The sequence below is a fragment of the Peromyscus maniculatus genome, chromosome 7 (genome assembly GCF_049852395.1).
Source record: "Peromyscus maniculatus bairdii isolate BWxNUB_F1_BW_parent chromosome 7, HU_Pman_BW_mat_3.1, whole genome shotgun sequence".
Lineage (NCBI taxonomy): Eukaryota > Metazoa > Chordata > Mammalia > Rodentia > Cricetidae > Peromyscus > Peromyscus maniculatus.
The window spans coordinates 31,698,562-31,712,371 of NC_134858.1; the positions used below are offsets into that span (position 1 = coordinate 31,698,562).

Below are 13,810 nucleotides of genomic sequence, written 5' to 3' on the forward strand. Positions count from 1 at the left end.
AACCAGATACCCTCTAGGTCTCTTGATTCTTCTTTGTGCATCTTCCATCCTAGATCAGACCACTCAAGGCCACTTCATCTTGCATTCTAACCCTCTCCTGAACAGGATGGGTGTGGAACTTAACATTAACAACTTAAGAGAAGAAGTCTTCATTTTGGCTCAGAGTTTCAGAGATTTCAGACCATAATCCTTAGTGCTATTAACTCTGAGTCTATGATGAGGCAGAATCTCATGGCAGTATGACATTTCCTGGGGCATCATGAACAAACATCTATCCAGATAAAGAATCAATAACACACTAAAGCAAAAATATCATCAGTGCTATGTGGTGAACATAGAACTTATTTGGATTACTTATAGGAGTATAGATGAATGAAAGGCAGCCTCACAATCAAAGGCATGTCCCATCATAGGTGACAATTCTCAAAGGCTGAAGTTCTGGAGTGTTCTGCATCAGCTACAGGTATCTCAATAGGTCAGAGAATCTCATGCCCCCTACAGTCCTAACTGCTAATATAACCCTGGGAAAGGAGAGGGCCTTGTGAATCTGAAAAAACAGAAATTTATTGAGACTTATAAGTTGTGTTTTCTTAGTCTTAAGAGGTCTCCTCTTAGGTGTGTTTCAACTGGGAGGAAATTGCTACATAACACTCAATCCCTTATACCAGCTCTTACGTTCATTCTGTTGCCTCTTCTTCAGTGCTCCCTGAGCCTTGGAAGTGGTAATAGAAATACCTGTCTAAAGCTAAGCACTGTGACATTGTGCCTTAATAATAACCACTTTTCCTCAAGAACATCATCAATACTTATTAGTCTCTGTGGACACTATCATTTGCAAATGGAAATTTTCTTTCATAATCTATGCAACTAACAACAGTAATCAATGGGCTTATGCAAACATGTTTAGAAGCCAGCTTGACAGACACATCACATTAATTTAGTAAAACATTAACAGTTATTTGCCCACTGGTACTGATCAATGACTGCCCTAACCAATGGCTTTTGTCCAGACATAAACTTCCCTGTGTTGAGTGGCTTTTAAATCCAAATGGAAAATAGTTGGCGGCACCCTGAACTGTCCATGCTACTATTGCACTTGCAACCATATCTTGCTTGGAATTTTGATATTGCAGCATGCAGGACCCACAGTCATGTACAAATGTTAGCAACAATCCTCTAGCAGCCAGCATGGCACTATCTGTCACTATGAAAATCAGCCAACGGGTATTGTGCTTTCAGTTCAGTTCTAGCTTTATTTCTCCTTCTATCGCAGTCAAAGTTCATGGAGTCTTCAGCAACAAGGACTTACATCTAACTCTGGCATATAACCAACAACAGTACTGCTATGTCATCATATTTATCACCTGATATTTATTATCTCTGATACTCCTGGGAATGCCAGGATCCAAGGCAGAGCTGGTTCCATCATTGACTACACTAATAAAAGATGAATAAACAGAGAATTCACAAAACAAGAATCACAAATGGCTGAAAGACATTTAAAGAAATGCTCAACATCCTTAATCATCAGAGAAATGCAAATCAAAACGATTCTGAGATACCACATTACACCTGTCAGAATGGCTACGATCAAAAACACCAATGACAGTCAATGTTGGAGAGGATGTAGAGCAAAGGGAACACTCCTCCACTGTTGGTGGGAATGTAAACTTGTACAACCACTGTGGAAATCAGTATGGCGGTTTCTCAGAAAATTAGGAATTGAACTACCTCAAGACCCAGCCATCCCACTCTTGGGTATATACCCAAGGAATGCTGATTCATACCATAAAGATACATGCTCAGCTATGTTCATAGCAGCACTATTTGTAATAGCCAGAACCTGGAAACAGCCTAGATGCCCATCAGCAGAAGAATGGATGAAAAAAAAAATGTGGTACATATACACAATGGAGTACTACTCAGCAGAGAAAAACAATGAAAGCATGAAATATGCAGGCAAATAGATGGAACTAGAAAAAATCATCCTGAGTGAGGTAACACAAACCCAGAAAGACAGTCATGGTATGTACTCACTCATAAGTGGATTCTAGATATAAAATAAAGAACAATCAGACCACAACCCATAGAACCATGGAGGCTATATATATATATATATATATATATATATGTAGCATGGAGGTCCCTAGGATGACTGTGGCTTTTAATAAATTTCAGTTTTACTCAATTATTCAAAAAAAATAGCCAAACGAATGGAAACACATGAACTATGAACCAAAGGCTGAGGGGCCCCCAGCTGGATCAGGCCCTCTGAATAGGTGAGACAGTTGATTGGCTTGATCTGTTTGGGAGGCAACTAGGCAGTGGGACTGAGTCCTGTGCTCATTGCATGAGTTGGCTGTTTGAAACCTGGAGCTTATGCAGGGATGCTTGGCTCAGTCTGGGAGGAGGGGAGTGGACCTCCCTGGACTGAGTCTACCAGGTTGATAGTAGTCCTCGGGGGAGGCTTTGCCCTGGAGGAGGTGGGAATGGGGGGTGTGCCGGGGATAAGGGGAGGGGGTGGGAGAGAGGAGAACAGGGGGACCCATGGCTGATATGTAGAACTGAATGGTATCGTAAAATAAAATAAAAGGAAAAAAATTATAAAACAAACAAACAAAAAGATGAATAAATCCACAAGTCAATGTGCAGCTTCCAGTTACTCTGCATGGTCCTCACTGCAGGCACCCTGTCCACCTGTTAAGGGAAACAGCCAGAGAGGCTCCCATACCTGTACACTTCTTTCCTCGACACTGGGGGGTGGAATGTGATATTACCTGCACTTTTCTGTTTTCTGTTTTTGTTTTTGTTTGTTGTTGTTGTTCCTGTGATGAACTACTTAAGGGACTTAAGGCCATCCAGAGGCTCATCAGTTGTACCTTTGATCTTTTAGTACATTTTTTTTCCTTATGGACTCCAACTTCATGCAAATTGAGCCACATTTATCACTGAATGATGCAGAGGAGCCCCAAAAGGGAACAAAGGGCCTTATGGGCCAGTCTATGTTTAGACAGCAATATGGCTGACACTTGACATCCAGTGGGCCATGAGTCAGCTAACAATGGCTGACACTGGATACCCAGGGAACCTGAGGGAGCAGTGATGGAATCTGTTTTGTAGCTGTTTCTGGCAGAATGCCATGTTGGTGTGGTTTCTGTATAAACATGGCCTTGGGGCAGAAGTGTGTACTTTCTCTTTTGCTCTTTGCCCCTTGCCATTGTCGTCCAGTTTGTGTAGGGCTGTGTGTGCCTACCTGCCACCTAGGTAACAATCTGTGTATGAATGCCCATGCATGCCTGTGTATTGCCTGTATGTATTAGCATGTGACTGAGTATTTGCCAGTGAATAGAGTATGATTTAACTCTTACATTCCATCTTACATTCTCTTCAACTTTCTAGTGACCCATGATGTTCCTTGGTTCCTGGCACTGGAGCTTGAGCCTCATAGTCCTTTTGTTTGGCAGTCCTTCTTTATATACGTTTTTTATTTTCTTTAGCACCTTATGAGCCTGATGCTACTCTACACGGTTTAAGCCCACTTAACCCACTTGATGTCCTAAAGACCATGTCCCACCATAGGGCTGAACAATACAGCCAGAGCTCCATACCCATCTCTTCTAGTGAATTATTTTTCTCAATTCTCTGGTGAACATAGGCTTATTTGGGCCTGTAAACTCAACACCAAACATTCCCTCTCATATGCCCAATTCTCTTCATAATGCTTGTCCCTCCTCTATGGTACTCTAGTCTCTGGGCTCTGTGTTGGTAAGAACAAGTATCTACAACAGCTCCTCTAAACCAGTCCTTCAGGAACTGATTCCCAATCAGCTTCTTTGGCTGATATCCCCTTTGCCTCAAGGAGTTGTGCATGACCATAGTACTATATTTCTCTGCCTCTGTATCACTTAAACTTATCCTGTCTTTGCCATATCCCACAGCCACATAAGCCAGGTGGCAAGAGGCTATGGTAATGCTTATTCAAAAGGTCCCAATCCAAGCAGTTCAGGTGCCAAGGATTTTCTGGCCATCATATGTTGTAGAATGTTATTTTAAGATATGTTACATTTGTTTATGCTGTGGAACAGTTGTTTTAATGATGCAAAGATATGTTGCATTCTTTTATGTTGTATTTGTTTAACTCTGTGAAGCTGTATTACTTTGCCTGTCTAAATCACCTGATTGGTCTAATAAAAAGCTCAATGGCCAATAGCAAAGCAGGAGAGAGAAACAGGCAGGGCTGGCTGACAGAGAGAAGAAATAAGAGAAATCTGGGAAGGGAGGATCAAGATTGAGGAGCAGGAAAAGGAGGCGGTCATCATGGGCCAGCCACCAGCTATGCAGCAACCCATGGAGTAAGAAGTAAAGAAAGGTATATAAAATAGAGAAAGCTAAAAGACCAGAGGTAAAAGGTAGATGTCATATGCTGTGGGATGATGCTTTTGTTCACTGGTTTCATAAAACACTGATGGGCCAGTAGCAAGGTAGGAAGTACAGGCAAGATAAGCAGACAAGGAGAATTCTGGAAAGAGGAAGGCTGAGTCAGGAGATGCCAGCCTTTCATTTAGGGAGCAGCATGTAATAGCACACAGGTAAAGACACAGAAAACATGGCGACATATAGAGTAACAGAGATGGGCTGAGTTTAAGTGCAAGAGCTAGTCAGTAGTAAGCCTGAGCTAATGGCCAAGCAGTTTTAATTAATATAAGCCTCTGTGTGTTCACTTGGGTCTGAGTGACTGCAGACTGGGTGGGACATAGGAAAACTTCCAACTACAAATGGTGCCCAACATGGGGCTCTAACCCATGACCCTAAGATTAAAAGTCTCATGTTCTGCTGACTGAGCTAGCTGGGAGGGACACAGGAAAACTTACAACTACAAGGATAATTTAAGGTTAAGAAAAGCTAGCTAGAAAAAAGTCAAGCTAAAGCCAGGCAATCATAAGTAAGAATTAAGTCTCTGTGTGTAATTATTTGGGAGATGGGTGGCAGACCCCCAAAAGAGGCAAAAAATAAAAAGAGTAAATAAACACCAACAACAATCATAGTTTTTTATATTGGGCCATTGTCAAGGTCCTTTTGTGCATATTGAATTAGATTTTTCCCTTCTTCTCTATTAAAAATCAGGCCTGAAGGCTGTCTTCTATTGTGGTGATATATTGTGTACCCTAATAAACTTACCTGAGGATCAGAGAAAAGAGCCAGCCACTAGATTAGACATAGAGGTCAGGCAGTGGTGGCACGCACCTTTAATCCTGTCACTTGGGAGGCAGAGATCTATCTGGATCTCTGTGAGTTTAAGGCCACACTGGGCTACATGAGAGAAACAAGTCAGGCAGTGGTGACACACACCTTTAATCTCAGTACTGGGAAACATACATACCTTTAATCCCAGGGAGTGGTGTCTGGGCAGAGAAAGGTATATAAGGCATGAGGAAACAGGAACTCACTCTCTTGAGGCTAAAGATTTTGTAGAGGTAAGAATGTGGCTGGCTTGTTCTGTTTCTCTGATCTTTCAGTTTTCACCCCAATATCTGGCTCTGGGTTGTTTTTTTTTTTTTTCTAATTAATAAGACCTTTTAAGATTCATGTTATATTTATCACTTCCACCATGGTTCCTTCCTGTCTGTGTGTTGAATCATGACCTTTTCCTTCTTCTCTGGTAGATTGGACTTGAGAGGTATCTTCTATGATGTTCTCTTCCTCCTCATTCTGTTTCTAACTATGGTTCCAAGTTTTTGAATTCCAGACAGGGCTCTTTAGCACAGGTATCATTTGTACTTTCTTTTCTTCCTCCACCCCCAGCCATAAGAAATGACAAGCCATCTCCTCCATGTCATTATCTCTTTTATCTAATTTACCTAACAAATCAGAGGACAGCACCTCTTCCCCTGTAATCCCTCCCTTACATAAGCAAGTTTCCACCAATAACTGTCTCAACTCACATTGAATATGTTGTTATCCTCAACAGTGTAACCTCCATGTAAGTCTACTGACATGCTCATCGTTTTACTCCCAGTGACTGGAAAATTTGCCCTAAACCTCCAACCATTCTCAGTGAATCTCTATACTCACATAGGAAACCACACACACCATGCAGCTATACCGTTCAATATTAAACAGAGGAAGAACTTTAGTTTGGGCTATATACCACAAACTCTTCACTTTCCAATGGCTCAGCAAGTTAAACATCTCACTACACATAGAAAAACCCACGCAACCTGTGCCATAGGAAGAAAAAAGATGGCCGTTATCAGGACTCCCCACATAAATGTTCCACTTTTACACTGCTCATCCTCTCCTTGGTTGCATGTCTTGCTGCACAGCCAACACCATGCAATCACTCCTCTCAAACTCATCTTCATTTCTGTTACTTCTTGTTCAGATGCCAGTTGTGTCATGTGACACTCCTGGGGTGAAAGGAACAAAGCTATTCACCCTAAATACCTCCCCAAAGTCCAACTCAATGAACCAGTAAGTTTATGAGGGTTACTTACAGGAGTATGGGTAAGAAATTACAAGCACATGGACAACTCAAAGGCACCCCCTAAAAGTCCACCCCAGCACGGATGCCAGCTCATGAAAGTTGGAACCCTGGAGCTCTCTGCACAGCATGCAGGAAGCTCAACACATCAGTGAGTCTTCTCCCCAGCAAGCCTTACTACTTATATAATCTTGGGTAAGGATGAGGCCTTGTGAATCTGGAAAGTTTCAGGGATTTCCTGGGATGGCTGAGTTTACTTCCTGAAATTTAAGCATCCTCCCTTCAAAACATTTACACTCCAGGTGAAATGTTTCAGTTGGGAGGGCTACACAACACAGTGTTGATATGCTGATGAGGAGGTTCTTTACCTCCTGGTAAGGGAAGCAAAGAGGAAAGGTCCAGAGACAAGGTCCAAGGACAAGGACACACCCTCAATGACCTTCTCCAGTGGGCACAATTGCCTACAGTTTTCATCACCTGACAAAAGGGGACCACCAGCTAGGACCAAGAGTTTGTGCATGAGCTCATGAGAAACGTTTCCTATCTGAACCACAGCACAGGGCATCTGAAACACAGTTCTACCATCTCTTGGAAACTTGGGAGCTACAGAGATAACATGGGATAATCTGATTTGTACAAAATGCCTGGCATATGGTAAAGCATAAAATAAAGAGAAGTCTTGATGGTTGATGGTTCTTTATATTGAATAATTGATTCACCTGCCATCTGTAACCACAAAATGAAAGGCAGGACCACAAGGAGATGGAAGTGGGGCATCTGAGCCACACCAAGTCACTATATCAGGATCCTTGCCTTTCCTCCCACCCCCCACGCCCGCCCTACCCAGTCTAATTTTTACAATAATTCGGCGCTGCATCACTTCACCCCTAATTCCACAGATGATAAAAATGAAACCTCTAGAAAAAAGAAACTTCACAAAGCTAGTAAGTGGTTGGGCCAAGACTAGAACAGGTCTGTCTACTGGCCCACCCAAGGTAAGCGGTTTCCAGTTCATGCAGTCTCATTTTTATGATATTTGCTTCTCCCACTAATGGAACCTTCCAGAACAAGCCGCACACTGCACAATCCAAAATGAAACAAGCTGACTGCTCTCAGAAGTTGAGCAGCAAAGGTATTCCACAGGCATTTATTCTCCAGCTGCCTCCTGCTAAGGGACTATCAGATTACAGAATTTGGCCTGGAGGCATTCAGTCCCCTCCCCTTTTCCATTTCTCCCTAAGTTAGTTTTCATTTCATAACAGTCATTAGGGGAGCTCTGGGAATGAAGTGTAAAAATCTCCCCTCACCTCCGAGGCCTGGCTGGCTGCAGCTCCTTGCAACTCCGGCAATCAGCGCTCCATTTAAGCATCAAAACCTCATCAATTAGGCCTCAATGTACAGGGATCACGTGGCCTACTGGTCACGCTGAGCCGGCTGCAGAGGAGTACCAGAGGCCTCATTACCAGCCTTAAGCTTTTGTAAAATTCCTGAATAAGCAGCCCATGGAGTGTCTGCAGAAGGGCCATTTTTTTTTAAAAAAAAAAAAAAAAAAAAAAAATTCCCTGGCTTTAACAACCGCTTTTATGGACAATTTAACACAGTAGGTTGCCAGCTGTGTTAATGCCTGACCCCCTCCTTCATGGTGTCACGCCTTGCGAAATAGCCAGCAGATGTAGAGTCCATGCCCCTTTCCCAAGAAAACTATGCCTTTCTTAACATTCTGGGCCCGGTGTGCCTTTCTTGACATCTTAGTCTTATGGCCCAAGGCCAAGGACAAAGATATTTTGTCCTAGTTGCTATGAACCCAAGCACCCTGGCTGCTACTACCTGCTAATTCTGGGGTTTCATCAGGTAAGTAAGTGAGATCTGTGTCCTAATAATAAGAACTGGTTAGAAATAAGAGTAGGAAGTGACAGGGGTTAATGCCCAGTGTTCCCTACCTTGTGATGGTGGAGGAGATAAAACAGGAAGAGAAGAGAGTTTTGGTCTGTGCGGTCTGAGATCACTTCGCTGAAGAGATGCCCATGGGTACTGTGTAGTCTGCCTGCCGAGCCAAACCCTTGAGGACCTGCTTCTATAGGTTGTAGACTCAGGGACTGAATCTTCTGTTTGCTCAATGTCTGCTTAGGGTCTAGGGGCATTGATACATTGATCAATGTCTCCTTAAACTTAACGATCAACCAGACTGCCCATGTGGTATTTTATAGTGAAAAATAGTGCATTATGTGTGTCCCACAATCTGTCCATTTTTCTCCTTCATTCTCTCCTCTTTGCTTCACTATTACTAAATTCAAGTTAAACAGCCAGTAAAATAAAAACAGAGGACTGAAATCTACTTCAAAGTCATCAGAAAACTGAACCTGCAATTCTCCCTACAAAAATTAGAATAAGACATTATTAGGACTTTTTTATTTAATTTTTTTATTCAATTTATATACCAACCACAGATCCCCCTTCTTATCCCTCCTCCCACTCTCCCCCAGCCTCTCCATCCACAACCTCATCCCCTCCTCCAAAAGGGTAAGGCCCTCCATGGGGAGTCAGGAAAGCCTGGTACATTCACTGGAGGAAGGACCAAGCCCCTCCCCTCTGCTTCAAGGCTGACCAAGGTGTCCCACCATAGGTAATGGGCTTCAAAAAGCCAGCTCAGGCACCAGGGATAGATCCTGATCCCACTGCCAGGGACCCCTTCCCTAGCTACACAACTGTCTCCGGTATACAGAAAGCCTAGTCCAGTCCCATGCAGATTCCACAGTTATTAGTCTAAAGTTTGTGAGTTCCTAGCAGCTTGGTTCAGTTGTCTCTGTAGGTTTCCCCTTTGTGATCTTGACCCCCCTTTAAGTATTTATGCATAGGAACTGTTCATATTAAAATCGAGTATTTGGGAGGAAAAAGACTTAAACACTCATAAATAGAAAATATCTTATTTAAATTCCAATTTAGCTGTGTATGCACATATTAAACTAAGATCTATGCTGTAGAGATATAGTATGGCCCTCCAAAGAACCAATAGGCAAAGACCTCATTTTCCTGAAATATGTTGGACAAAATAATAGAAACAATGCCTTTGAAGAAAAGTGAATTCTAGGTACATTAAGTACTTCATGGAGGTTTATTGGCAATGGATAATCAAATAAAATGAGAATTTATATTGCTTGGATTGTAGTTTCAAACTTAAAAACTTATCTGATTCTCTGTATGGGGCAAGGGATGTGCAAGTTGAACCTAAGACTTCAGAGGTCTTGGAAAAGCTTGGAAGACACCTTGATGGGGTCCTTGAAGGCCAAGATAGGGCCATTTGGGGTTCTGTAAGAAGGCTATTTTAAATGAATGTTAAGTTTATCAAAATACTTAAAAGCATTCCTTACTATACACATTTTCTACTTAAGCGTTTGTGTGTGTGTGTGTGTGTGTGTGTGTGTGTGTGTGTGTGTTTAATCACCTATAGGTGAAATAAGAAACAACTGATTACACTAAATAGTATATATAAGGTTAAGGTTAGGGTTAAATAAATCAAATCTGAACTTTCATTAGATAGTCTGTTAACTGATGAAGAGAAATCTATCTTCATAAAAATATTCAGTCGTAAATGCAAATGAAAGGATAAAATTCTGCCATCTGTAATGGCTGGATCAATGCATGGAACATCAACACATGCTAGAATTGTGTAATGATAGAGGATCACACATTGTGTGACCACATGGGGGGGGGGCAGGAATACATTTACCACCTGCAAGATTGCCAAAGGGCAGAGCTAAAACCTAAGGCACTGCTGGGCCAGTCTAAACACTTGTAGGACATACAGAGGACAAAAGATAGTATTGGCCATCACCAGGAACAGGCAATCAGTAAACTCTACTATGGGGACTGTTTTGTTTTGTTTTTCCTAATAGATAAGTGTAAGGAAAAGACAACTGCATTTTAATGCCTCTGCATGTGCCCTTGGGTAGTTAACTATGTACAAGTCTAAGTGTTCCTGAAGGTCAGGGTAATACCTCTTCAGAAGGAAGGGGGTTTGTGGCTTGTGCAGAGGAGCTGTGTGGGACTATAGTCCTATGAGTTTTCTTAACTGTTTGTGGAAGGACATCCCTATAGTAAGATATATATTTTGCATGGTTCTCTGTATCTTTTTAAACTTTACAACAAAGGTTAAAATGCACTGAACTCATCATTGAGTTGGCAAAAAAAAAAAGAAAGAAAGGAAGGAAGGAAGGAAGGAAGGAAGGAAGGAAGGAAGGAAGGAAGGAAGGAAGGAAGGAAAGAAAGAGAAAATACTCAAAATCCAAAACTGGAATAAAAAGGAGACTTCAGAATGCCAAGTGAGGATTGAAGCCAGCTTCCTGCCCCAGGGCAAATGCAAAATCTTGATGTATTTAAGGTGTCTGTTGTGCAGGCAGCATGGGGTGCCAGGATGGTAGTAACCCAGGGTCTCCATCAGAAGCAGATTAAAATCCTACCTGAAAGAGAACAGCTTTAACCTAGCCATCCAAAGCTTCCCACGGACAGAGTTCCAGAGAGCATGAGGTCATAAAAAAAATGTGTCCAACTCCTGAGAAAACAAAGAACCCTGAGCAGGAGGCAACAGAAGTGGGTAGCAGCAGAAACAGGCCTGCAAAGAGTCCAAACACTGGATCTCAAAGCGATTCATAGACAATAATTGTGCTTAGTGTGTCTATAAATACAGTACTAGATGCCGGACAAGTAGAATTTTTGGAAGCACCTAATAAAATTTTAGTAATAAGAAATAAATAAAAGCACGATTTATGGCTTGGTTAGAGGGGCGTCCAACCCATTTCAAGCACGATGAAACGGCTGGCGGCAGAACAATGCCCACGCCAAGAAGTGAGAAACTGGAGGGAATTTATGCAAACACCTGTGTGAAGGAATCTCGGGAACTAATCAGCTCCCCCTCCGTGGAGAGGAAGAGTTTTTGGTAGGAGCAAAACTCAGAAAGAACCACACCATTAATATCAAGCAGCTGATTTTTCCTCTGTTTTATTTGTTAAGCTTGCTGTCCTAGCAGGGAAATGCTACCTCTAGACATAGGGGTGTACCTTGATGCAGAGGGTGGGGGTGGGGGGCTTGGACCTGCCTCAACTGAATGTCCCAGGCTTTGCTGACTCCCCATGGAAGGCCTTACCTTTTTGGAGGAGGGAATGGGGATGGGTTGGGGGAGGGGAAGGCTAGGGTGGGATGGGAAGTGGGAGGAGGGAAGAGATGGGGATCTGAGGTTGGTATGTAAAAATGAATAAAAAAATTCTTAATAAAGAATATGGGGGGAAAAAAGGAAAACAGTGGTAAAGAGAATATGAAGGATTTGACTTGAGATTCCTGAAGAAGGAGGAATGGGTGAAGATGTGGCCACTTTCTCTTCAAGACACAAAACATTCCGTAGCTGCTGAAGGTTGGACTGGAAGTGTTCAGCCCCTGCTGAAGAAAAGAGTCAGTGTAGGCAAGGTCCTCGTGGACATCCAGGCTGTCCTGTGAAAAGCCCGAAGCAGGGATCTACCAGAGGCAGATCCAACAGCACCAAGCAACAAACACTGTGGAAGACAGGGTGGAAAAAGTGTGAGAGCCTGAGCATCAGGGAGCTTGCTGTGGAACTTCTGTATCCTAGTACCATCAGAAGCTATTCCCATGAAGTTTGACCAATATGGCTGTCCACATGAGAACTGAGCAAGGACGACACCAATAAGCACGCCAAACTGAGTGGAGAAAAGCCAAGGAGGCCTCAAGCTACACAGAGGTGGCTAAGGAAAGCAGAGAACAGAAGAGATTAGCCTTCCCCCAGGAACAGCACACCAATGGGTTGTCTAATGCCAAATAGTCAGCCCTAAAAGGATACATGCAGGTAGCATTATACAGACTGGAAAGTCATATTTAGAATATACTTGCATATATATCAGTCTATACACACAATAAAAATTAGTAACAGCAACAAGAGGTCATGACTTTGAAGAAGACCAGAAGGAGTATATGGGAGGATGATCCAAAGGGAGGAAAGGGAAGGCAGAAATATGACTAAATTCTAATCTCAAAAATCTCACTATGTTTGGCTAGTTGTCCCTGTACTTTTTCCAATCTTGCTCTCAATATCTCTTGCTCATAGAATCCCTCCTCTCTCTCATCAATTGGACTTCTGGAGCTCCACCTGAGACCTGGCCATGGATAACTAAATCTGCTTCCATCAGTCACTGGATGGTATTGGACTAGGCCCTCTGGATAAATGAGACAATTGTTTAGCTTGAACTGTTTAGGCGGCCCCCAGGCAGTGGGACTGGGACCTGTCCCTAGTGCATGAGCTGGCTTTTTTGGAACCTAGTGGCTATGGTGAGACACTTTGCACAGCCTTGGTGCAGGAGGAGGGGCTTGGACTTGCCTCAAATGAATGTACCAGGCTCTGCTGACTCCCCAGGGGAGACTTTGCCTTGGAGGAGGTGGGGATGGGGGATGGGTTGGGGGGAAGGCTGGGGGGTGGGAGGAGGGAGGACAGGGGAATCTGTGGTTGATATATAAAATTAATAGGAAAATCTCTTAAAATCTCTTAATAAAATTTTTTTTTTAAATCTCACTATGTAAGCCGGGCGGTGGTGGCGCACGCCTTTAATCCCAGCACTCGGGAGGCAGAGGCAGGTGGATCTCTGTGAGTTCGAGGCCAGCCTGGTCTCCAAAGCGAGTTCCAGGAAAGGCGCAAAGCTACACAGAGAAACCCTGTCTCGAAAAACCAAAAAAAAAAAAAACAAAAAAAAAAAACAAAAAAAAAACTCACTATGTAACAGAAGCTAGCCTCAAACTTTTGGACCGTTCTCCTGTGTCTGCCTCTGAGCACTGAGATTACCAGTATGATCCACCATCTCCCCAACAAAACCATTTTGAATAGCTTAAAACTGTACACAGAATTAAAATACAAAATACTGATAACATTAAAGAGATAGAAGAGGTTTAATGGAACTAAGGTACTACATGATTTATACACTGTCAAACTGTCAAATGATTTTCTCTTTAAATTCTATTAAATTTCCGGGAATCATGTTGCCATCTCTGTAGTTACCAAGGGAAAAAAATGAACTCTATGTATAACCAAGCAGAGAAAAATCATAGAGCACACACAAATAAATATCTTATTAACTGAAAAGCATGGAAAATGAGAAAAAAAGAAACATAGTACCAAAATAAAATAAGTAACAAAATGGCCAATATTCACTTAGCTACATTAGCAATTTCATTAAATGTAAATTAGACTAAATTCAATTAAAAGACTAAGTTTCATTTACAATATGCTTTCTTTTCAACTACATGTAGAAACTGGTCAAATTCTGGTTTATAACT

At 42.3% G+C, this 13,810-nt stretch overlaps 1 pseudogene; it reads left to right on the plus strand.

The window, feature by feature from the left end:
• The first annotated feature begins 11,244 nt into the window (after window positions 1-11,244).
• LOC121831045 (large ribosomal subunit protein uL6 pseudogene) overlaps window positions 11,245-13,810 on the plus strand; it is a 150,830-nt pseudogene continuing 148,264 nt past the window's right edge.